The sequence below is a fragment of the Orcinus orca genome, chromosome 12 (genome assembly GCF_937001465.1).
Source record: "Orcinus orca chromosome 12, mOrcOrc1.1, whole genome shotgun sequence".
Lineage (NCBI taxonomy): Eukaryota > Metazoa > Chordata > Mammalia > Artiodactyla > Delphinidae > Orcinus > Orcinus orca.
In genome coordinates, this window is record NC_064570.1 from 55,145,389 (window position 1) to 55,169,436 (window position 24,048).

The 24,048-nt window shown below is 36.6% G+C and overlaps 1 pseudogene; it reads right to left on the reverse strand.

The window, feature by feature from the left end:
- Positions 1-4,051: 4,051 nt before the first annotated feature.
- LOC117199356 (cerebral cavernous malformations 2 protein-like) overlaps positions 4,052-24,048 on the reverse strand; it is a 29,325-nt pseudogene continuing 9,328 nt past the window's right edge.

Here is a 24,048-nt window from a genome sequence, read left to right on the forward strand (position 1 = left end):
TTGTTTGGCATAGGTTTTCCAGCACTGTGGCTTGCTGGTCGTTGAGTGAAGCTGGGTGCTGGTGTTAAAATGGAGGTCTCTGGGAGATTTTCGCCGTTTGATATTATGTGGAGCTGGGAGGTCTCTTGTTGATCAGTGTCCTGAAGTTGGCTGTCCTACCTCAGAGGCAGAGACCTGCCTCCTGGCTGGAGCACCAAAAGCTTTTCATCCACAGGCTCAGGATAAAAGGGAGAAAAAGTAGAGGGAATTAGTAGAAGTATGAGGAAAGAAAGAAGGAAAGGAGGGTAGGAAGGAAGGAAGAAAGAAAGAAAGAAGCAAAGAAGGAAAGAAGGCAAGAAGGAAAGAAAGGAGGGAGGGAGGGAGGGAGGAAGGAAGGAAGGAGGGAAAGAAGGAAAAAAGACAGAAAGAAGATACAGTAAAAATAAAATAAAGTATAATAAAGTTATTGAATTAAAAACTTCTTATTTAGGAAAAAAAAAAAAAAGGGACGGAAAGAACCTTAGGACAAATGTTGGAAGCAAAGCTATACCGACAAAATCTTACACAGAAGCATACACATACACCCTCACTAAAAGAGGTAAATGGGGAAAAATCCTAAATCTTGCTGTCAGAGACCACCTCCTCAATTTGGGATGATTCGTTGTCTAAAGGAGGGAAGGAAGGACGGAAAGAAAGAAAGAAAGAACGAAGGTAAAGTATAATAAGGTTATTAAAATTAATTATTAAGAAAAAAATTTTAAAAAAAAACATGGACGGATAGAACCCTAGGACAAATGGTGGAAGCAAGACTATACAGACAAGATCTCACACAGAAGCATACACATACACATTCACAAAAAGAGGAAAGGGGAAAAAATCATAGATCTTGCTCCTAAAGTCCACTTCCTTAATTTGGGATGATTGGTTGTCTATTCAGGTATTCCACAGATGCAGGGTACATCAAGTTGATTGTGGAGCTTTAATCCGCTGCTTCTGAGGCTGCTGGGAGAGATTTCCCTTTCTCTTCTTTGTTCTCACAGCTCCCAGGGCTAAGCTTTGGATTTGGCCCTGCCACTGCGTGTAGATCGCTGGAGGGCGTCTGTTTTTTGCTCAGACAGGATGGGGTTAAAAGAGCCGCTGATTGGGGCTCTGGCGCACTAAGGCCGGCGGGGACGGAGGGGCACAGAGTGCGGGGCGGGCCTGCGGTGGCAAAGGCCGGCGTGACTTTGCACCAGCCTGAGGCGCGCTGTGCGCTCTCCCGGGGAAGTTGTCCCTGGATCCCGGGAACCCGGCAGTGGCGGGCTGCACAGGCTCCGCGGAAGAGGGGTGTGGAGAGTGACCTGTGCTCGCACACAGGCCCCTCGGTGGCGGCAGCAGCAGCCTTAACGTCTCCCGCCCGCCTCTGGGGTCCGCGCTTTTAGCCGCGGCTTGCGCCCGTCTCTGGATTCCGCGCTTTCATCCGCGGCTCGCGCCCGTCTCTGGATTCCGCGCTTTCAGCCGCGGCTCGCGCCCGTCTCTGGATTCCGCGCTTTCAGCCGCGGCTCGCGCCCGTCTCTGGATTCCGCGCTTTCAGCCGCGGCTCGCGCCCGTCTCTGGATTCCGCGCTTTCAGCCGCGGCTCGCGCCCGTCTCTGGGGTCCGCGCTTTCAGCCGCGGCTCGCGCCCGTCTCTGGGGTTCGCGCTTTTAGCCGCGGCTCGCGCCCGTCTCTGGAGTTCCTTTAAGCAGCGTTCTTAAACCCCTCTCCTCACGCCCCAGGAAACAAAGAGGGAAGGAAAAGTCTCCTGCCTCTTCTGCAGGTGCAGGCTTTTCCCCGGACTCCCTCCCGGCTAGCTGTGGTGCACTAACCCCTTCAGGCTATGTTCAAGCCGCCAACCCCAGTCCTCTCCCTGCGCTCCGGCCTCAGCTCGCAGCCCCGCCCGCCCCGGCAGGTGAGCAGACAAGCCTCTCGGGCTGGTGAGTGCCGGTCGGCACCGATCCTCTGTGCGGGAATCTCCCCGCTTTGCCCTCCGCACCCGTTGCTGTGCACTCCTCCGCAGCCTCGAAGCTCCCCCCTCCGCCTCCCGCAGTCTCCGCCCGCGAAGGGGCTTCCTAGAGTGTGGAAACTTTTCCTCCTTCACAGCTCCCTCCCACTGGTGCAGGTGCCGTCCCTATTCTTTTGTCTCTGTGTTTTCTTTTGCCCTACCCAGGTACGTGGGGAGTTTCTTGCCTTTTGGGAGGTCTGAGGTCTTCTGCCAGCCTTCAGTAGGTGTTCTGTAGGAGTTGTTCCACGTGTAGATGTATTTCTGGTGTATCTGTGGGGAGGAAGGTGATCTCCGCGTCTTACTCTTCCGCCATCTTCCGCCTTCTCCAACAATTGTTTATAAACTAAAAAACCTAGCAGTTTTACTCAGCTTTCTTTCTCTTTCAAACTTATAAATCTGGGGATCTGCTGGTACAAGTGAAGAGTACAGATAAAAACAAGAATGCCCTGTGTAAGAGAGGTTAATGAGTCACATAATTTTCTAGCAGTCTTGAGTAAAGGCATAGGAGTATGGAGCCTCGTTATGAATTTCATTTATCTATCATTTCTCCCAAGCCATGACCTTCCTTGCCTTCAGGGAAATTTGGAAAATTTGGAGAATGGCCTTTTGTGGAGAGGGACACACACAGTGCCCATTTGGAATAACAGTTTTGCCTCTCTTAAAGCCATTTGGCTTGATTTTAGAGAAAAAGAATCCTTAGTAGATTTTAATGAAAGTATCAATAAAGGGCCCATCATCTTCTGATGATAAATTATCACAAATTTTCTGATGTAGAAAGGAATCTCGGCAAAGAAGAGTAGATACACTTTATGTCTACTCCACTCTGTGGAATCTCTTCTGGTGTTAATCATAGATTGAGCCAATAATAAAATGTTTAGTTACATAGTGCAATGAACTATTTCTTGATGTAAAAGTCTGATTTAGAACTTTCTTTTGTTCGTGTATTAATTTATGCAAAGTCAGGACTAGTACAATAATTTTTATGAGCCTAGGAAGCTTTCACTATAACATCACCCCTCTACCTCTACCCAAAACCCTGCTCTTTAGGAATCTCATTGACTTTTTGTCAGTTAACTTGGAAATAAAGAATTTTTACTGCCAATATCTAAATTTTCAGGCAATGAACAAGTCAACAGAATATATATTTCTCCAAAATTGTGACATTACCTATGAGACTATCAGAAAATTTTCTTACATGAACCCTCCTCACACATAACTGGTATCCAAAGAATTCTTCTTGAACAAATAAAGTAATTAGAAATATGTAGCACTGTATCTTTACAAAATATTTTATGGAGGATGTGAGTAATAAAGAAGGATTTCTAAAACGAGGCAGCAGGAGAAAGAATATTTCAGTCAATGTAGCAGGAAATGAAAATATCTGCAAAGTTTAGTTTAATATGATCATAAATGAGTTATTTTATACTGCTTTATATATTGTTTCTCAATATAAAAGTGCTCCTTAACAGCAGAGGGACATCTGTGCCTGGAGTTTGTCGCCCAGCCCCCAGCCCAGCCCAGGGATAGGAAGTGTGGATGCACAGAGGTCACAGGAACCTCTTCCTGGGAAGGATGGGCCAAGACTAAGGGGGTGGGTGGGGATGGCAAAGCGCCCAGGCCTTGCTCCTATCGTGATGATGCATGCGGTCACTGTCCATCACCCTGATGGTCTCCAGGAAGTCCTCCAAGTACTAGCTGTCCTCTTGAGGGATGAGGGGCCTCGGCCCCAGCAGCAGGAACTTGTGGTTGTCTGCATTGAGCTGCCGCTTGTGGATGGCGAACTCTGGACTGAGGCCCTTTGCGGTACTGGGGCCCCAGGGCGGCCAACTGCTGGGTCTCCTGGGAGGAAAGCCGGGTGTACTGCGTCAGTGCAGAGGCCGTCAGCAGCTAGGGGTCCAGCGCTCTGAGCGCTCTCGTTGGTGGTCAGGGCACTTGGCGATGTCCATACGCAGGAGGCCAGGCAGGGTGCCACCTGTGCGTGCACTTACCTAGGAAGGTGCCTGCTTCAGCCTCGTGGGATCCTCTAATGTTCACTTTTGTGGGAGAATCAGTCATTTTTGTGATGGGACAGAAGTGGTGGTAGGTATTGAGACACCTTCCAATATTGCTCTGCCCTGAAGGTCCATGGTGGACTCCACATAAAGTATGTGGAAGACTTGGCAGAACAGGAGCCAGGATCACCAGGCAGCTGGCCTCCACAGGCCCCACTCCGCTCTCGGACACGAAGCCTTTCCTGAGGCCTCTGGAACTTTCCACAGACAGACTCGGGCTGAAGAAATGCCGGGGTCCTGGGCTCTTCAGTCCCACCAGGTGCAAGGCATCATACTGGAGGTGGGAGACAGAGACAGTGTCATGGATGGGACCTGAGATGGTGTTCTCCTTGTCCCTCCAGGCCAGCTGGACATTGTAGGTGGACAGGCTGGTCACAGCATCGTGCTTGGAGAGCTGGTGGGCTCTTTGCACCATCAGTGAAGTTCAGGATTTCCTTACTACTTGAGGCAGTCAGGTGTCCTGGTACATACTGTACGTTAACTGACCTCAGCGCTTCACTTCCTTCTCTGGGTACTGGCTCAGCAGTACGTGGGGCTTGGCGTGCTTGGCAGGGACAGCACCACTGTGTCCAGGTCTTTCTATCACATTCAGCTAGGCTTTCTTTTCTCCACTTTTTCACCTTTTAGGAATACTCATTTAAATGGCAACACAATTCCAGGTTTCTTGATTTTCTTGCCCCCTCTTCCATGTCCCCGCAAGCAGCCACAGGTCAAAATTGAGTGAGACGAGCATAAATTCTATTCATCAAATTAATACATTAACCATGTCTCAATTCAGTGTTTTATCTTAGTCATAGAGAGGAGGATTTGGGGCTTTATTATAAGGAGTGCCGTTTTTACAGATCTTATATACAAAAGGCAGTTGATAGCAGTTTGTATGTTTGGTAGTTTATAAAGTTAAAAACTCCACAGTTCAGGAGTTCTGTACCATTTTGTCTTTAATTTTATTTTAAGTATACAGATTTAATCTATTCATGGGCATAATAAAACTAACACACTGAGGCACACAAAAGATTTTTGGTAACAAATTTAAAAGACATTCTTAGATATCAATATTTACTATGATAGATTTTAAATTTTTTCCAGATGTTAAGGAATAATATGTAGAAAAGTTAAAAAAAACTGATGAATTAATATGTTGCTACTAAACCTGAACTACCAAGTGTCTAAAATCCATTGACAGAAATAGTATTATGTTATACATTTTTATTTTACTTAACAGAATAATATGCATAATTTCCTTTTCCATTGAAGTCCCCCAACAATCAAGTCTAGAAAACTGAGAAAGGATGAGGCACTATTTAAATAAAATAACTCAGATAATTCAAAATTATATCAACATATTATAGTTCCTACTTAAGTTTTTTCCAACATTAATAGAAATAATTTTATCTCATGAAAAAAATTAATTATATTTCCAATTTTTTTCTCTGCTATGTAATTTAGATTCAAATTTTTAATGAAAATTATAAAACTTAAAGATTTTTTCATCTTTAAATAAGACATTACCCAATATTGACAATGAGGTTTAAAATAAAATGGTAAAAATTTTAAATTAAAACTATAATAAATGATTAACAAGCAGTACATATTTAGTGTTTGAATAGTTCTAAGAGTAGTTCATTATTACACATTTGTGAGTCATTTCAAATCCTCCAGATTCCAAAACATTTTTGTGGTTTTATTGACATCATTCACCAGGAATTTATAATATAATTTACTGTTTTTGTGTATTTCTGTAGTTTTTTCATTATACTCTGATTTTATAATATCAATGAAATTTTCCATCATGTTATATATATCTATGTCTATGCAGTATTTTATTTAAATGAACAAAATAATTATCATTTTAATGTTGAAGAACTACTTCAATTACTTTAAATAATTTTATAGAAATATGTAATTTCAAAACATTTTTCCAAGTCTACATTTTTGCTTTAGTAACCTCACTATAATTTAAATAATAAATATGTACTTTGATACTATATACATTTATGTAATAAAACTTTTCCTGACAAAATTTTTTTACTCTTTGAATATGTTAATAAAAAGTAAAAATATATCTGAACAGATGCTTATAAAAATAATTCTTAAGGCAGTCTATGAATAAAATATAAATTCAGAGTAGTTTCAATCATACTGTTATACTTTACTTTCAAAATTGGAATGTGGTATATTCATTAATTTGTCTTAGTGATGTAGAGAAGAACATAAAAATACTTTTCAGAGCATGTTTACATATACCATACTGGAAATCAGGGATCATAAACAATATGGAAATTCTCATGGCATTCTGTTTTTGCATTTAAACTCTCCACATGTGTTATTACCTTACAAACAGTCCTATTTCATCTAAATGTTTCACCCTATTTGTTTACTAACCATTTTAAATTGGTTATGGTTAATTTCTTTATTTTCATTTTACCTACTAAAAAAGCAAATAAATACGTACAAGAGTTCAAAGGTAATACATGATTTTGGAAACATTTTCCAAAGAAACCTCTTCTAAGGATCAAACCACTGAATGCTCAACATTGAACATAATGCAGATGGCTAAGCATAATGCAGCTTTTCAAATTTGGAATTCTTCAGTAGGACATGTAAAAGGTGTGTGTATGAGGAAGGGACCAAAAGTAATGAAAAGGCAAAATTTGATAACTGTCCAGAGAATTCAAATTCCTGTAGTCAGTTATTATTACTTTAATTTATTCCTGATATAAGCCTTGGGCCACATCTAGGACTATCAAGATCTCACATGCATGCTTAAGATTGGTTTAAAACCAATTTGCAATCCTGCTGGCATCTGTTAAAATGTTTCTGCCTAGTAGCCCTAAGGTCGGGGGAGTCATACTGGAGTATGTGTAGGATAGAGCTGATTTTCAGCTGGTCTGGGAAAATTCTATCCTTATCTCTGGGGATACTGGAGGTTGGCTTTGACCAAGATAAGCTCTGTGGGATTTATCATGTGTAGTTTAAAGTCTAAAGAGCTCCTAGACACTCCTAGGGCTTGGTTTACTGATGGTTTTTACCTGGTGTAGCCTATGAGATATGGCAATGTTTAACTACATTGCCAGACATGTGTAATCCCCCTTCCTTACTTCTGCCTTGAGTGCTCATGAGACCCAGATTCCTTGCACAGATCTTGATGCCTCAACTGATGTTGAAGCCTGGCCCATGTGCATTAAGGATTCTGGGGAGATTGTACCTGAATATATTTCAGACCTCCAAAACTTGCCTGTACTCTCTTTCTATTGCTGTGTCTTATTGATACTTTCACTTTAAATAAAGAGCATTATGTGAGTATGCTTTGGGAAGCCTCGTGAGTCCTTTGAAATATCGAAACTTGGGAAATCTGTGTAGTATTTAATTCAACTTTTCTTGCTCAGGACTAGGGTGAGGAAAGGCAAGAGCCTAGGACCCAAAATTTAAGGAGGCACTCACTTTCAAGAATCTGAGAATACCTCCTTTAATTCTGTACCTCATTTCTTATCCTCGTCCAGGACCTTCTATCTTTATAGTCTCAAGTATCTTTCCAATTAAATACTTAGGATAACTCAGATTTAGACTTCTAGCAACGTGTCTTTATTGTCTTTCCTGCCTTTGTGTTATTACCAAGGTAATCTTTATGAATTTTCAACCACTTCTTCATTTAAATCTGTTGATATCATATCTATTGATCCTCTCAACACCACTGCCATTAAAACAATTTTAAACACTGTTGAAATAAATAATGCTAAAATTTTAATGAGAAAAAAATTGTTTAGAACCTGCCTCGATGATTTTGTTAATTCTAGAATCCTTTATTTAATGGCTGAATAGTACCTAGATTCAGTACCTAGATTCAGAAATCCTGCCATTTGCAACAACATAGATGAACAACATAGGGCATTGTGGTTTTCGTTTCTGATCCAGAAGTTTGATGCTAATGATGGCAATATCTTGCAAAGTCAAAGCCTTCGGAACACTTGGGCAAACTATTCAGTGTAGAATTCTACATATTAGAGAGTAGTTTAAAGCCTTGAACTACAAATAATCCTCTTCAAGGTAAGAGCATTAGCATTAGGTCTATAGCACTTGTTAAAATATGCACGTAATATTTAGTTGATGATTACTGCATATTAAAATAGAAAATATAATAAACTGTAAGAGTTTATAAAAAATGTCACATATGCAGAGTATTACAGACACTTTCAAGTGAAATATTCTTTGTAACCTCTGTTGATATCCTTCTTGAGTTAGTCTCTACAAGGATTTATAAACCTAAGAGATTCATTTTAATTGTGATGGCATTTTCCCACCATGAGCTAGTCCATTAAAATCACATTGAATGAGATTGCAGGTAAAGTGTTCAGCTGTTGGTTAATTCTCAAGCCAAGATAAAATCATTTAACTCCACGTGTCCTGCTATGATTTAAAGTAACTATCTCAAACACTAGTCAGTGAAATGTGAAACTGTTAAGTGCTTTCCTTGGAGGCTTGATATCTAGCATAGTAATATATTTTCAATTTAGAAGAACATTCAGAATAAAATTCTAGGAAAGTATTTCCATTTTTTATTTTTAGTAATCTATTTAATTAATTCTTAAAATAATTTAATATTACAGTTACTTCAACCTTTTTTCCCCTAGTAAGAAAGCAAGGATTTTTAAAATTATATCTTTATTTCCTAAATACTAATTTCCTATATAGCCCATCATTTGTCAATGACAAAGTATTTCACATTGATAGAGATTCATTTAAATATATCATGCTTGATACCAATATTCATGATACATAGAATGGTTTTCTGATATCGAGATTAGATTCTTATCCATGAAGAGTTTTATATCCCCAAAGCACTCATAACACAGATATAAAGTCTAATTGCTAATTAATTGTATATTAATTTTATAAACATGTTGTTATACATTCAATCTTCATTTTTATTATAATGTTTACAGTGCACTGTTACATAAAACACAGAATAAGTATGGAACAATGACATGGGTTTTGGAAGCACTAGCTCATTTTCAAACTTCAATGTATATTTTCTTGGTAAACTTTGTCAAAAATTTTTCCTCCCTGAGCATCAGTTTCTTTATCTAAAATGAGAATACTCCTACCATACAGGAATATTTTAAGATTAGGCTTCCTATTTTGCAAACCATAAGATATTACAGCAACATAAGTGAAACTCATGGAATAAATTACATATTAAAGTAAACAAAAGGAAAAATTATCCTAATAGACAAAATTTATTGAATCCAGTTATATGTGGCTGATGAGCTACATTAATGTTTCAATCTTGATTCATAAACTAAATAAAATGTATATATGAATTTCCATCCTCCACCATGATTTTAGAGATCTGGAAGAAGTGTTGCTAGCACTCTTTCATAAAAAAAGAATAGAACAAACAATTTCATCAACAGATGAATATATATAGAGATCTAGATACTATTCAGCCATTAAATAAAGGAAATCCTGCCATTTGCAACAACATAGATGAACCTTGAGGATATTATGCTGAATGGAATAAGTCAGAGAAAGACAAACACTGCATAATCTCACTTATATATGGAATCTGAAAAAACAAATTCATAAAAACAGAGATCAAGATGGTGGCTGCCAGAGGTATGGCTTAGGGCAGGATAATGTATGAAAGTGGTCAAAAGGTACAATGTCCAGGTATAAGATAAATAAGTTTGGGGGATGTAGTGTACAACATGATGACTGTAGGTAACAATACTGTACTGTATCTTTGAAAATTGCTAAGAGACTAGACTTTAAAAGTTCTCATCACAGGAATGAACAATTTTAAGTATGTGAAGTGATTGATGGTAACTAAACTTATTGTGGTAATCATTTCACTACATACGCATATATCAAACCATCTTGTTGTACACCTTAAACTTATGCAATGTTATAAGTCGACTGTACTTCAGTAAAATAGGATAAAGAAAATTCCAAATACTGATGAAAGAAAAAAAAATTCCTAGTTAAATGGAGGAAAAAAACCCTTATTTATGGACTTAAAGATTCAATATCACTAATATACTAGTCTTCCCCATTTGATGTATAGAGCCAATGGAATTCCAGTCAAATTCCCACTATATTTTTGGACCTTGAATAGCCTTAACAACTTTTCAAAAAGAAAAATAGGACTTCCCTGGTGGCCCAGTGGTTAAGAATCCACCTGCCAACGCTGGGGACACGGGTTTGAGCCCTGGTCCGAGAAGATCCCACATGCCACAGAGCAACTAAGCCCACATGCCACAACTACTGAGCTTGCACTCTAAAGCCTGTGAGCCACAACTACTGAGCCTGCCTGCTGTGACTACCGAAGCCCTTGTGCCTAGAGCCCGTGCTCTGCAACAAGAGAAGCCACTGCAATGAGAAGCCCGCACACCGCAACAAAGAATAGGCCCTGCTCGCCACAACTAGAGAAAGCCCGTGCACACCAACAAAGACCCAATGCAGCCAAAACTGAATAAGTAAATTTATAAAAAGAAAAAGGAAAGAAAAATAAATATGAAAGACTCAGAGTACCCACTTTCAAATCTTATTATAAAGTTATGGTAATAAAGACTATACACAGGAAGAACTAAGGGATTTTTTTTCCTTTCTTTTTTTTCACAGTGAGAAGCTGGTGGGGATCCTGAAGGTAAAACTCATGGAATTTTGGTGGCCTGCCTAACACTGGGATCCCCAGAGGTCATAACTTTCAAGATACTCCACACTGAGCTGCCAGCAGTTCTTCAATTACAGTTTAAGTCTGCCTACTTGTACTGGTGCCAGCAGTGGCTTCTGCTCCAAGTAAGTTGTGATTTTCTGTGATCCTCCATATCTTAGTCTATTCAGGTTTGTGGGCAGCAACTTGCCCTTTGACCTCAATTCTCTGAGTTGTTTTTCAGCTTGTTTAGCATTTTTTATCATGAGGATGGAAGTGCTAACATCCACACTATTTACATGTCAGAGCAGAAATATAGGCATTTATTTTTTAGAAACAAAATAGTCAAAGAGACTTAAAATTTTCAAATGTTATTCTATGGAAAATATTTTTCAGTGTACCACAAAAGCTAATAATTGAATGAACGCTTCTAACTGATTTGGTGTTATATGTATTAATCACATGTATACCTAAGAAAGCTACACAATGTGGAAAGTGCTGCTTTAGTTTGTTGACTATCTAGAAAATTGAATCTAATTTGGGGATTCATTAAAAAATTTTTTTAAATTATCTATTCTATGCAAGTTCAAAGGGACTATTGCCATTGCACCAGATTTTTCTTATACATATATACATAATCCCGAATTTTAGAATCATCTTCAAATGCTTTACATTTTATCTCTGCCCAGACATCTTTTATTTACCCTCAAGGGATTTTATTTTAGTTTTTAATGTGCAAAGATGGTGTTAAAATGAAATTCTTAGTTAGGAATGAAGTAGAATGTTCCATTCTTCATTGGTAACATATTTCCACCTACCCCAATTTAAAGAAAATCATAATCACATCAGGAGAATAGAAAACAGTTCTGAGATCTTCACAGATACTGAGGGAATTGGCAGTTTTCTGCTAAAGCAGGGCCACCCATACTATTCTGGATATCAGAACTATCAATAGCCATAGCAAGACTGATTGTAGTCTTTGAGCCATAGAATATATTTGGAGAGCTGGCCATTATGAGCTTTAGAGAAAAAGCCATATAGTCAATAATGGTTACATTTAAAATTTTATACACACACACACGCGCGCGCACACACACACACACACACACACACATATAGGTTTAGGAAAATTGAAACAGAGTATTTTGCCTTCTTAAAATAATATTTCTATTATCAGCTTCTCTTATTAGTATTGATAGAATCTCTTATTAGTATCTATACCAATAATAATTATGTAATTGTCACATAGAACTTGTTTTACCTACTGTAGCTTCTTGATATTCCAAATTAGACTATGTAATTCCAAACCTTTCTAAAATTCAGAAATGATCAAACCCATTCCCAAGACGCCAAACTAAAATCCAAAATTCTTGGCCGGTCATTCAAGTCTTAATAATCAGATTTCTGGTAACCTTAAGTTTTATTATATAGTGAAACTACAATTCACATACACCATGTACACCCATTCTGAAATATAGGTTCTTCCTTATACCTAACTCAAATTTATTAGACTTTTTTTGTAATAATAAAATTGTGCTGTTTTCTTTATACAGATCTTAAACAATGTTCTTTACTGTTATTTCTAGGTATTTTATAGTTGGTGTTGCTGTTGAAATGGGGAATCATTTTCCATTAAATTTTCTGTTTAATGCATAAAGATATTTGCATATATTTATCTAATCTCTGGACACTTTAATAACATTATTTTGGAAGGTTAGGTTGATTTCCTTTTGTTTCATAGGTCAAAAATTATATCTCTATCCCTCTGTAGATAGAGTTTCAGTTTCAAGTCAAGGGAATTTAATCTAATCCAATCTAATAAAAAATTTCAAGAAAAGGAGTTCAACTCTATCAGTTTTCTAGGTAGACTATGCTCCCTATAGCAATTATAGCTATCGAAGAATTTTTTAGAGAGACATTTTCACTTGATGGGTTTCTAAGCCTATTAGTCCAAAATGACATGTATAGAGTAAATAATTTATTTAGAAATCATCTCAGGAGCACAGTGAGGGACTAGGGGAGCGATATAGTCATTCAAGGTTATGATAGTAATTAAGTTAACACATTGGAAAAATAGGGTTTTATCTCCCCCTTGGAGAGACTTATAAAATTCACCTCAGAATTATCCCACCTAAAGTCAAAAAAGTTGTGGTATTTACCCATCACCTCCTTCCTTCATTATTTGAGGGCTTCTCCTGGGATTGTCAGCTCTCAGGCACTTATAGACCATAAATTTTCACTGTCAGATATGCTTTTAGTTGGATACATACCAGTACTTGGAATAGGAAACCATCAGTAATTATGTTTTGCTACATTTCACTTCTTGCAAAATTCAGATCCACTTTCTTTACTTACTGATTCACTGATACTTGTAGCCAGTTGCAGTTTAAAAAAGAGGATAATTGAAGAAACCGTTGAGAAGTTAGTTTCCTGTATGCAGTTCATCCTGTGGCCATAGTTTATATATATCATTTCTCTCTTCTACCTCTCATTCTAGATTTCCTACAACCTCAGTCAGTACTTCTGCTAATAAGTAGTTTGCCCAGTAAGATGACCCTGACTTCTTTCTCCAAGGTAACTGTGCTGTTGCCAGTTCCTGGTGCTTATAATTTTCTCTTTATGGTTATATCCATAAATGGAAGCATGCACAAGCACACCAGTAAATCTCCAGAGATGCAGCCTTATTCTTCCTTCTCCTGATTTAATAGCAACAGCTCTATTTCATCATGAAAATCAGAGTCAATTACCTCTATCAAAGTAGGAATAACTTGTCTGCCTTCAGATTTTTGGTGCAAACTGTCCAAAGTAACCAGGTTGAACCCTTACTGTATTCCCAAGTAGAAAAGCCTGTCTCCAACAAATCAAAGCCCCAAGAAATTAAAACCTAGGAACTAAGTCAAAAATAAAATTTTAACACAGTCTAAAATAGTGGGGATAAGTTCCCCAATGTGTCACTGAGAGGAGCTGTTACAATTTCCATTCCTAGGTTCCAGACCAATAATGTTGAAAAAGTATATTTAGTTCACACCAATATATTGAACTAACTTAGCCATTAAATGGACCTAGAATTTTTCCTTCTTTGATATCTGGTCTTAGGGAACTACCTGTAAAGTGTGAGGGATAAATATCAATGCAACAGAGATGACATGTGAGTTTAGGACACCTATTTATGTAATATACTTTGTCCTTTCTAATTGCCTGAGCTATACCTCAAACACTCTCTTTCCATTGTATGATGAATTGGTATTAAGTCTACTCAAACTTATTATTTGGTATTTCAGAAAATAGGCATTTCATTGTGGGCATCTTTATGTCCTCTAGTCACCGAAAGACTCAAGGCTAATGTCAAGGGCTTATGAGTCTATGATAGATCCAAGAACTGAATTGAAGAATAATTCTCCGTTGCACAAATCATGACACTGCTTGAGAATCCCAGAAGTCTGTGCTATAAATATCCACATGGTACCCTGATTCTGTAGATGTTTTTCTAGCATCATGGCATCTACAAAGCCATATGGTTTAAGTGACAGTACTACTTAGTACCATAATTTGGAATGGATACAGTTTCCTCTCTTGCTATTGGCCTACTCAAAGCCCCAAAATTGATTCAGTTTTTGTCAGTATGGATGACATACATGATGTTCTGTACATTGACTACAGGATCTAGCCTTCTTCATACTTTACTGTGACAGAGAAGGAACATTAATATAGCTCTAAGGCTAGTAAATGTGTGCTGCTGTCTGTCCTAAAGGATTGTAAATGGCTTCTGATTCCCATTCTGGGTTGGGGTTGATAACAACACACCAATAGCCATTTGCCAAGGTTCAGGGTTGTGTGATATGTTTCAGTAAGATACTACATTCGTTAGAGCAGCTATGATTGTGGCTATCACATGGTTAAAGTTAGAATAGACCACTGTCATCTGCTTTGATCTATTTGCTTTTTCAGGGGACAAAGTATTGAATTAAGTGGGGATATGTCAGGGACTATCGTCCTTGCATCCTTTAGGTTTGTGAAGTTTTCACTGTACTGTGCCATTTCACTGAGTGTTGCTGTTGGTACTCTATTTTGACAGGGGTAAGAGGTATCGTGGATTTCTACTGAGCCTTTTCTACAATAATGGCTCTGAAATCTGTAAGTCAAGAAAACAAAGTGAGATTCTGAGAGCACTTAACTATATTCATCTTGATCATGCATTCAGAGACCATAGAAATAGCCTAGGTCAACAGACCTACTGGAAAAATTATGAGATGGAGTTGGACTGGAATTTGAATTATCACTCTAAACGGGGTGAAGTGATGAGGAGGGCTCATGACTTTTGGATTTCCTGGTATCAGTTCAGTGTCGGCTTAAAATCTGCATCCAATAGCCCTGTGAAGATCTGAGTATTCAATTTTCCTAGTATTTAGTTACTATAAGAAACAGCTGTCAGCTCCTTTGGAGAAAAATTATTGACCAGTATGGTATATGCTTCCTGTGGGATTATAGGGCCTTTCTTCAAGGTGACCAAGCCTCCCATTAAACCAATGAGCTCTAGGTCTCAGAAGTTGTTTACATCTGAAAACTGGCACAGCCAGAGATCTTTCTGGTATTATATGTCAGGAAATATTTGTATGGGGTCCACATCTGTCTTGCATCCTGAAGCATCATGTTTTCTTCAAATTACCACAGATCCCTCTAGGTCAGGTTGCTGTGGATTATATTCTGTCCTTTTTATCCATCACATTCATTGTACGTACCTCTTACAGTTAAGTGTTGCCAGTTAGTCTGAGCTATTCTGAAGTGCTCTCATTCTCACTGATAACAGGGAGCTTAATTAAGAGCAGCATAAGATACATCAACCCTGGTCTACAGTGATTCTGAGGAAAAAGAGATAAAGACAAAGAGAGACACAGAGAGAGACCCAGAGAGAGAGAGAAGGAAGGGAGAGATTGAGATTTTAAGGAATTGTCCCACACATTTACAGAGGCTTGGAAAGTTCAAAATCTGCATGGTGGGTTGGTGAGTTGTAGACCCAGAGAAGAGCTGCAGTTCGAGTCCAAAGGCAGTCTTCCAGCAAAATTCCCTCTTTTTCCAGAAACGGCATCTTTTTCTATTAAGGCCTTTGACTGAGTGGACAAGGCCATCTTGATTTGAGTGTTCATTTCATCTAAAAATTACCTTCACAGAAACATCTAGAATAATGTTTGACCACATATCTGGGTGTCATAACATAGCCAAGTTAACACATGGAATGAGATGAACAATCACAGGTGATAAAAGCATGAATTCTGAAGCCATATTTTTTCTGGGTTCATAATCCATTTAGTTTTTGCACTATATGACTATAGACAACCTACTTCATTTTCCTGTAATTCAAATGCTGTCATATAGCTGTCACACTGTGATCTCACTACAAAGAGAGGGAGAAGTGTTTGTTATTATTGACAGTTAATTAATGGCCTTAGGAATGAAGTGGTTTGGAAATATTTAAAAACACAAGGAAAACAAGCATGAGGAAAATTGTTTTTAAAGGAAATCACAGAAAAGTCTTCACTATAATTCAAATATTTCTACAGATAATCTTTTATATGATTGTGAAGTCACACAGTGGTCCTATTTGCTGTACTATCACTGTTCATGATGTAATGTTGTTTATTCTAACTTCTGAAAACTGCAAACTGCGTAGTCATGATACCTGATAAGACATGATCGATATATGATAAGATATGATCTAATCTTGCTTTTGTGTATATGAAAGTCAGTAGTAGAGTTGATTTCTTTTCAAAACATATTCCAAGTTGTTTCATAAAAAATTATGATAATGATGAAGGAAAAAGATAATTCATAAAATGATTCTGAATTAGTGACTATTTAAATAAGATAGTTTTAAAAAGTCTATCAAAACTTTAGATCTTCTTTGGAAGATTCTCAACAACCTCAAAGTCTGAGATATCTATCATTTATGCAATCAAAGCTTATAAGAACTGAATATTATTTTCCTAATAATAAATTAGGGAAAAAAATATCAGTTGGACCCTATCAATTGAATTTCATTCACAATTGGTTGTGACTACATTCCCTATTTTTAATTGATCAAATTTCATTTTCATATTGAATGCTTTATTGACATTTAGAATAAATTTTAATTTTTTAACTGTTAGAGATATATATGAAATTATTTTAAATCTACCTTTCATTTATGGAAATCTAGCCTACTATGTGTTTGTAACCCTACAAACTTATGAGCTTGATTCAATGTGAACAAAAAAGCAGACAAAAACCAAAGCTGGCTACAATAGGTATTCATCTTTTTACTGTGGGTTCTACTAAAAACTGTTCATTAATCTATCTTTCCACAGTTTGGTTCTTGTCAACTTGGTGTATGATTGGTTTTATATGGAAAAAACTATACTACAATGATAACAGGATCAGCCTCTCTCTTTTTGCTCTTATGTTCACCATCTTTCTCACCATGGGTGAAAAACTTTCTTTCATACTATGTCATCCTGTGCCATCTTTCATACTTGGTGCAACTTATATTTCAGTTGGTTTATCTTCTCTTTCACTCTTAAAATTCAGACAAAAATTACAAAGAGGTCATATTAACAAGATGACAGACTGTTTTTTACACATGTCTATTCTTAAAGGCCTATTCTAAAATTCTCCCATGATTTGGTCACCACTTCTATTATAGTACCATTGTTGCAGTCTTCAAATTTAAACTGTGTCCCCTCTCTGAAACATAACTCTAATTTCTCCTATTGGAGAACACCATCACAGATTGCTCAAGATTGTTCACCCCATGTCTTAACCTGGACGTTTAAAACATCAAATGTGTACTGGCATGGATGCAGCATCTATTTGATAAATTCCATCCTCATAATGAATTTCATCCCATGCTATTTTTGTTAGGCTCCATCTCAGAACTGCTGGTGTCTCCTTTAGAGAGGTTGGATGGTCCATGTTATCAGGGAATGTGAGGAGGTCACTCACTCCCTGTTTATGAGTCTAATTGTAAACATATTCGTGTTGCATTCTCCAGGCTCTGCCTCCAAGCTATGTTGACATGATACAAAGCTGATAGAGCAATAGAGCTGGAAATAGTTTGCTAATTATCTACACTATGAAAAAATAATTTAATAATGTAAGTTTTATCTTAATTAAGATGCCATTTAAAATAACACTTCTGAACAATGGTATCAATCTTACTCTGTTAATAAATGGATAATATAATAAAAGATTTCTTGCTATAAGGAAATCAAATCATCAAGTACATCTTAAATCTGGATATATTTGTTTTTAATTTTTTCCTTGATTACCATTTTATTAAATGTAAATTTTCCCTTCAGTGTGATCATATTTTCTATTATATGACCTCATACAATTTGTACATAAAGACTTTTGTTTGTGAAGATTTTTCTACCTACCAGTGCTTACATATTGGACCAATACTGAAACTGAGAGCTAAGACAAATATTTCAGCTACTGGTAATGAATATTTAGATGTTTTATTTCTAAGACATTTAAAAAAATAATTAAACTTTATGTCTTTACTTGAAACATCTAAAAAAAGAAATATATAAGATGTTGTTAGAGTTTTATTTCATAGTTATTCTTATTAAGAAGACAAATATTATTTCCTTTAGAAAAAGATGGCCATATATTTTAAATTGTTACACTCTAACAATTTTAGTTTGAAGTTTACACATACTTGCACACACACATACACACATATATACTCATAAAAAGAATACAAAAATATGTGTGTGTGTATATATATATATATATATATACACATATATACATGAGCTAATCAATGACAACCCAAGTCAATAACAGCATAAGTCAATGGCAGCCAGTATATAAAGTAAGACTAATTATTTACTTCCAGAGCCACAAATCTGTTCATATTTAAGAAAATAAAGCATACTTTTCATGTTGTTAACCTTTAAATATTCACTATAATGAATTCATTTTATTACTCATATTTTCTTACTTTCATGAAAGTTTATCATAGTTGTTATTCACATAGAAACAAGGATGACTTCTAATGAGACTTATAAGTAATTCTGGAATGGTACAATGAGATTTCACTGCAGGTTGTATTAGGGTTGTAAATCTTTTTCTATTCTAAGAAAGATCATACCCAAAAAGGAGATTTCTCAGAAATGGCAGAAAAGCCTCCCATGACACATTAGATATCACATGATGTTCAGCAGAATCTCTTTGTCTTGATACCTAGTTTTAGAAAAGCCAAATGTGTCTAAAATGTTAAAAGAAAAACCTCTAAGAGGGTGCTTTAAAGAAACTTCAAGGCTTTTAAAGCTCTAACACTTAAAATGTTTATCACAAAAATTTGTCAGACACCCTATGATTTTTTCATTTTTCTGTACTCACAAAATTATAAGAAAGTATTGATGGACCAGATAAAGTTATGGATATAAATGTAGGTAGACATATTTAAAAGCCATAGTAAAATTAAAAAGAAAATAAGTGCAAACACAGCAAAGCTTACTTTTCAAATGAACATTTTCCAAACACAATAATATTCTCAGGTTCTGAAAACCAGTTCCAATCTAAAAGAAACCTTAATATCAGTCATAAATGTTATGAATTTGTCTTAATTCAGACCCAGAGTAAAGGAAGATTCCCTAAAACTTTCATGACAATCTCTTTTAATTTTTAATAAAATGCTTTCTAACCCTGGATTTTATGATAACAGACTCTCTTCCCTTTCTACCTACATATCTGACCATTTTTTCCCCAGTGTTCATCACTTTTGCCCAGCCCTTAAACACCTGGCCATTTCTTCTGCCATTTCTTCTTGGGTCTCCTAATCTGCTTTATCTCTCTAATTTCCTAGAGTGTTCACCTCCACTGCCAGATCTTCAATTGCTGTTTATAGAATGTGTAGATGAATAACTGTAAAGCCTAACTCCAAAGGAGATCCCAATTTCTGGTCTTCAGATCCAAATCCAGCGATTGTGTATCTCTACTAGGTAGTCTGACAGTTATCCAGATAGAATTCATTTTCTTTTCCAAACCACTTTCCCTTTCAAAATTTCAATATCTAGAAAACTGGCAAGTACCCTCATGTTCTATCACTCCCCTTTTCCAGTTGATTCTCAAGAAATAAAATAGTAACAATAATGGGTATGGTGAATTAAAAATGGCCAAAAAAAATTCCTTGGCATGCTTCCCATAAAGAGTCAGAGACAGTGATCCTTCCTCTTCCATATGGGTAGGTTTGGTATCTGCTTTGATCAACCTATATGGAAAAAGTGATAATATGCCCGTTTCCAGGCCCTGGAATTAAGGGCAGTGTCCACTTCTTATCTGTCAGAATAGTATCTCTGAGGGAATCCAACTTCCAGGGAAGAAGTCTAGCTACCATGTTATGAGGAAGCTAAGATAGCATGTGGAGAGGACTTACAGGGAGAGAGAGAGAAAGAGGGATGCCTTAAAAGTTCCTAGTTAGTTCAGTCATCACAGCCCTTGTGTCAGATATAAGCATAAACAACCAGATGATTTCAGCCATAGCTGCCATTTGTCTGTCACCAAGATCTTAAGTGTGAACTGCTCAGCTGAGCCCAGTCTAGCTCAAGAACCCTGAGAAATAATCATAAATTTTTGTTTTATGCCACTGTATTTTGAAATAATGTGTTCTCTAGCAAAAAGAACCTGAAATATGATTTTTAACACAGGTCATACCAGATATAATGTGATTTCTCCTCCACATTCCTTCAGTCACCAATTCTAGATTGTCCCTCAATAGATGTTTAATTCTTCAATCCATCTCTCCATTGTCAGTACCTCAGAATTAGAGTACTGTTATTCTAATTATGTAGAATAAGTTCTGGATTGTTCTCATTCGAAACCATTCTCTATCTTAGACCTGGAGTGACCTCTTAAAAATATGTACAAACTATGCTTAAAACATGCCAATGACTCTCGTTAAGAAGTTGAAAAAATTTTAAGTGACATAGAAAAGGCACTTTGTAACTGCCTCTATCTCTATTTTAGCTTCATCTTTCACTATTCTTTTCCTGTTTGTTTCAGTTTCTATTTCCCCAGAATTTTAATTTCATTTTTAATGTACTTTTCTCACATACTGTTTATTTTTTGAAATACAGTTTTCCTTTTTTTTGAGATTGGTGTTACTAAGAGACACTTCCTCTAATAGGACTTTAAAGTCTGCACAAGGCTGAGGTGCTAATATAGGTCGCAGAACATCTTGTGAATAGAGCTGTCAAAGACTTCACCATCTGCATTGGATGTGTGTTAATCTGTTTATCTTCCCTACTATACTGTGAGCTTCTTGATCTCCCTTAGGGTAAGGTCTGTGAGCTTCTTACTGTGACATGTTCAACATTCAGCAAGTACTTATCACACATTTTATATATGCTGCAAAAATAGGTGGGGAAGAAATAAGTAAATAAATGAATGGTGAGACTGAAAAATTCACAATGTAAACAGACATTAAAGTGTAATTTTATAAACAAAAACATTAAGAGAATTGAATTTTTTAAGAAAATCATTTGCATTAATTTTTCTAAAGTGCTTTCTAATATATATATTGTTCAGTATTAATACCTAACATGTACTGAGCGTTTACTACTGCTTAACCTGGGACCTGTGCTAATTAATTGAATCCTCACAACTCTATATAACAGGACTTTTCTGCCTCCATATTGTAGATGAGGAAACTGAAGTTCAGACAAGTTAAATAGGGTGCCTGAGGTCACATAGCTTCTCACTGGCAAATCTAGGAATTAACCTAGGTTATCTTTCTCAAGACGACACCCTCTAAACTTGACTACCTTTGTTTTAAATACAAAAATATATAGATTTATTTTACATAAGGTGAGAAATATCCATCATAAAGAATTTTATTCTTTTGGCTTTTAGGAGTATAGTTCTCTCAAGCCCTGCTCTTTATTATACAGAGGTTTGATTTTAAGGATATGAAAACACAAAATGTTCTATCCGTTATAATGAAGTGGTACTGTAACTCTGAATAACAGATATTCAGAGTTCTCTGCACATACCATCAATAATTTTTATTTTATTTGTAATAGGTGATAGGCTTCAGACATATACAGATATCTGGCATGATCTAAGTAGTAGTGAATAGTTTCCCTGGATTCCTAAGAGATACTTTGATTTTGAAATAATTGGGAAAATTTATGTGCAAACTACTGGATCAGGTTTGAAGTCAACTACCCTGTTCCTGCCTGTATTCATCCTGTGCTGCTAGTCCTTCTTAACTTATTTCAGTCAGTTTTTCTCAATTATGGGTCTAAATGAATAGAAAATGTTCAAGATCACCTTTTCCAAGCTTTTATCAAACCATGTGTAGACCAGCTCTGTGCAGCATGGCAGTCTATTTAGAGGCATGCTGTTTTCCTGGTCCTTGTTTTTGCATTATACCTGAGACACTTTGACAGGTTCTACAAGAGGTATCTGATACTCTTCCTGGGATCAACTAATTGAGATTTATAGTGTCATATCTCCACTGAAGGAAAAGTAAAAGAGATTCTGCTTAATGGCTACCTGATACCAAGTCCTAGAGTCATTTCTCCCACAACTCTACAACTTGAAATTTTACAAATAATTATATATTTTCTTAGGAGTTTCCACATGCATAATCACATTTGATTTTCATATAAATCTTGAAAAATTCTTAAAGTCATAGGAATTCAGGTTTATATTAGAAATCTGAGCCTGAAAGTAGGATGACTTATCCAATATCATATTACAGCCAAGAGTGGAACCCAGAACATCTGCCTGTTAATGTAGAATCCCAAAAGATAAAATAGAAGCTCAGACACATATCTGGTGCTCTGATTACCACAGTGACTCAAATCTTGGTATTCTTATAACCATCCATGGGTAGTACTGAGACTGAATGCACACCTGGCAGTTTTTTAAAGGTCATCAAGGAAATAACAGATATCCTCAAAAACAACAGTGAAAAAATACTAAATTTTCCATGTATTTGATAACTTTGCATTTTCTAGGCCAGTCTATTTTGAGTTAAAGACCTGTGTTTTATTTTGTTATTATTTATAATCCAGGAAGCTAGAACCCCTTGTTCACACACTTAAACAACAATCATGAAAAATGAAATTTCATTCTTAAGTTGACAGCGTCACATAAATACACAAGTGGAATAAACTCCTATTATAATAAACGTGGTTACTTAGATGTTAATATATACACTGTATTTTACTGATTACATTTCAAAGTCAATCAATGTCATCTGGTACAGAAAACTATTGAATCACTAAGTATATCACAGAATTAATAATTTCCTGTCAGATAGCTGAAGTTACTTTTGTAAAATTTGGGGGGAAAGTGCATTAGTCTGACATACAAATTTGACTCCTTTAAACAATGTGAAAACCGCTTGCACTCAGACATTAGCAATAATTTTCCCTCCGTAGGCGAGATTACCTATATGAAAGGCAAATTACCTATTGTCATTGGAATAAAATTTTTCTCTCCATGTAAAGTTATTTCACAAATCTGAAAATATGTGAATACTGTCATTTGCATTCAATGAGAATTTTACACATGACAAGAATCATTTAATGAGGAATAAAAACTCAGCAAATGGCTCATAATTTGCAAAATTTTTCCAAAATTAAAGATGATTTTTCACTGTACTCTTGTCAGTCCAGTAAGAAGATGTAAATTATTCATTATATGGAGATGACTCATTTTACTTAGAATTTCACAAAAACTGTTAAGTGATTGACAAAGGGGGAGGAATATACGTCATACAGAGCTAAGCGTTGTATAATACTATTGCCTGCATCAAAATACTTGCCACTTCTGCCTTATTAGACTGATATAATTAACTCCAAATTTAAAATGGTTAGATAAAATATATACTAATATAATTATCATTGGACTTATAGTAGTTTGAAATCAACTACTAAGCAATTTTAAATGGACTAATGATTTTAATCACTGTACAGCTTATTTGAAAAATGCTGTATCATATCACTCTGTATCAAAGATACCAGCAAAAGAATTATTTGTGTATCACTCAAATACCTGCCCAGAGAAATTATACCAGCTCTTTTAACAGAATAATATTAAATAAAAATTGTTTACCAAGTGTGGAAGCACCAAATAATAAAAACAGAAGACACTAACAAAATAACACAAATGTAGGGATTGTAGGATATGGCTACCAAAGCAAAGGGAAGAGTCTGGAGTGACTAACCCTGAGAAGCCTGCAGGAAGGCTCTGCAGAGCTTAAACTTAGGCTCAGGAAGGGGGTGGTGCTGCTATGCTGTTGCTGGCATCTCTGAAATCAAAGAGGGTCCCCATGGAGCTGAGTTCCAGATTTCTAAGA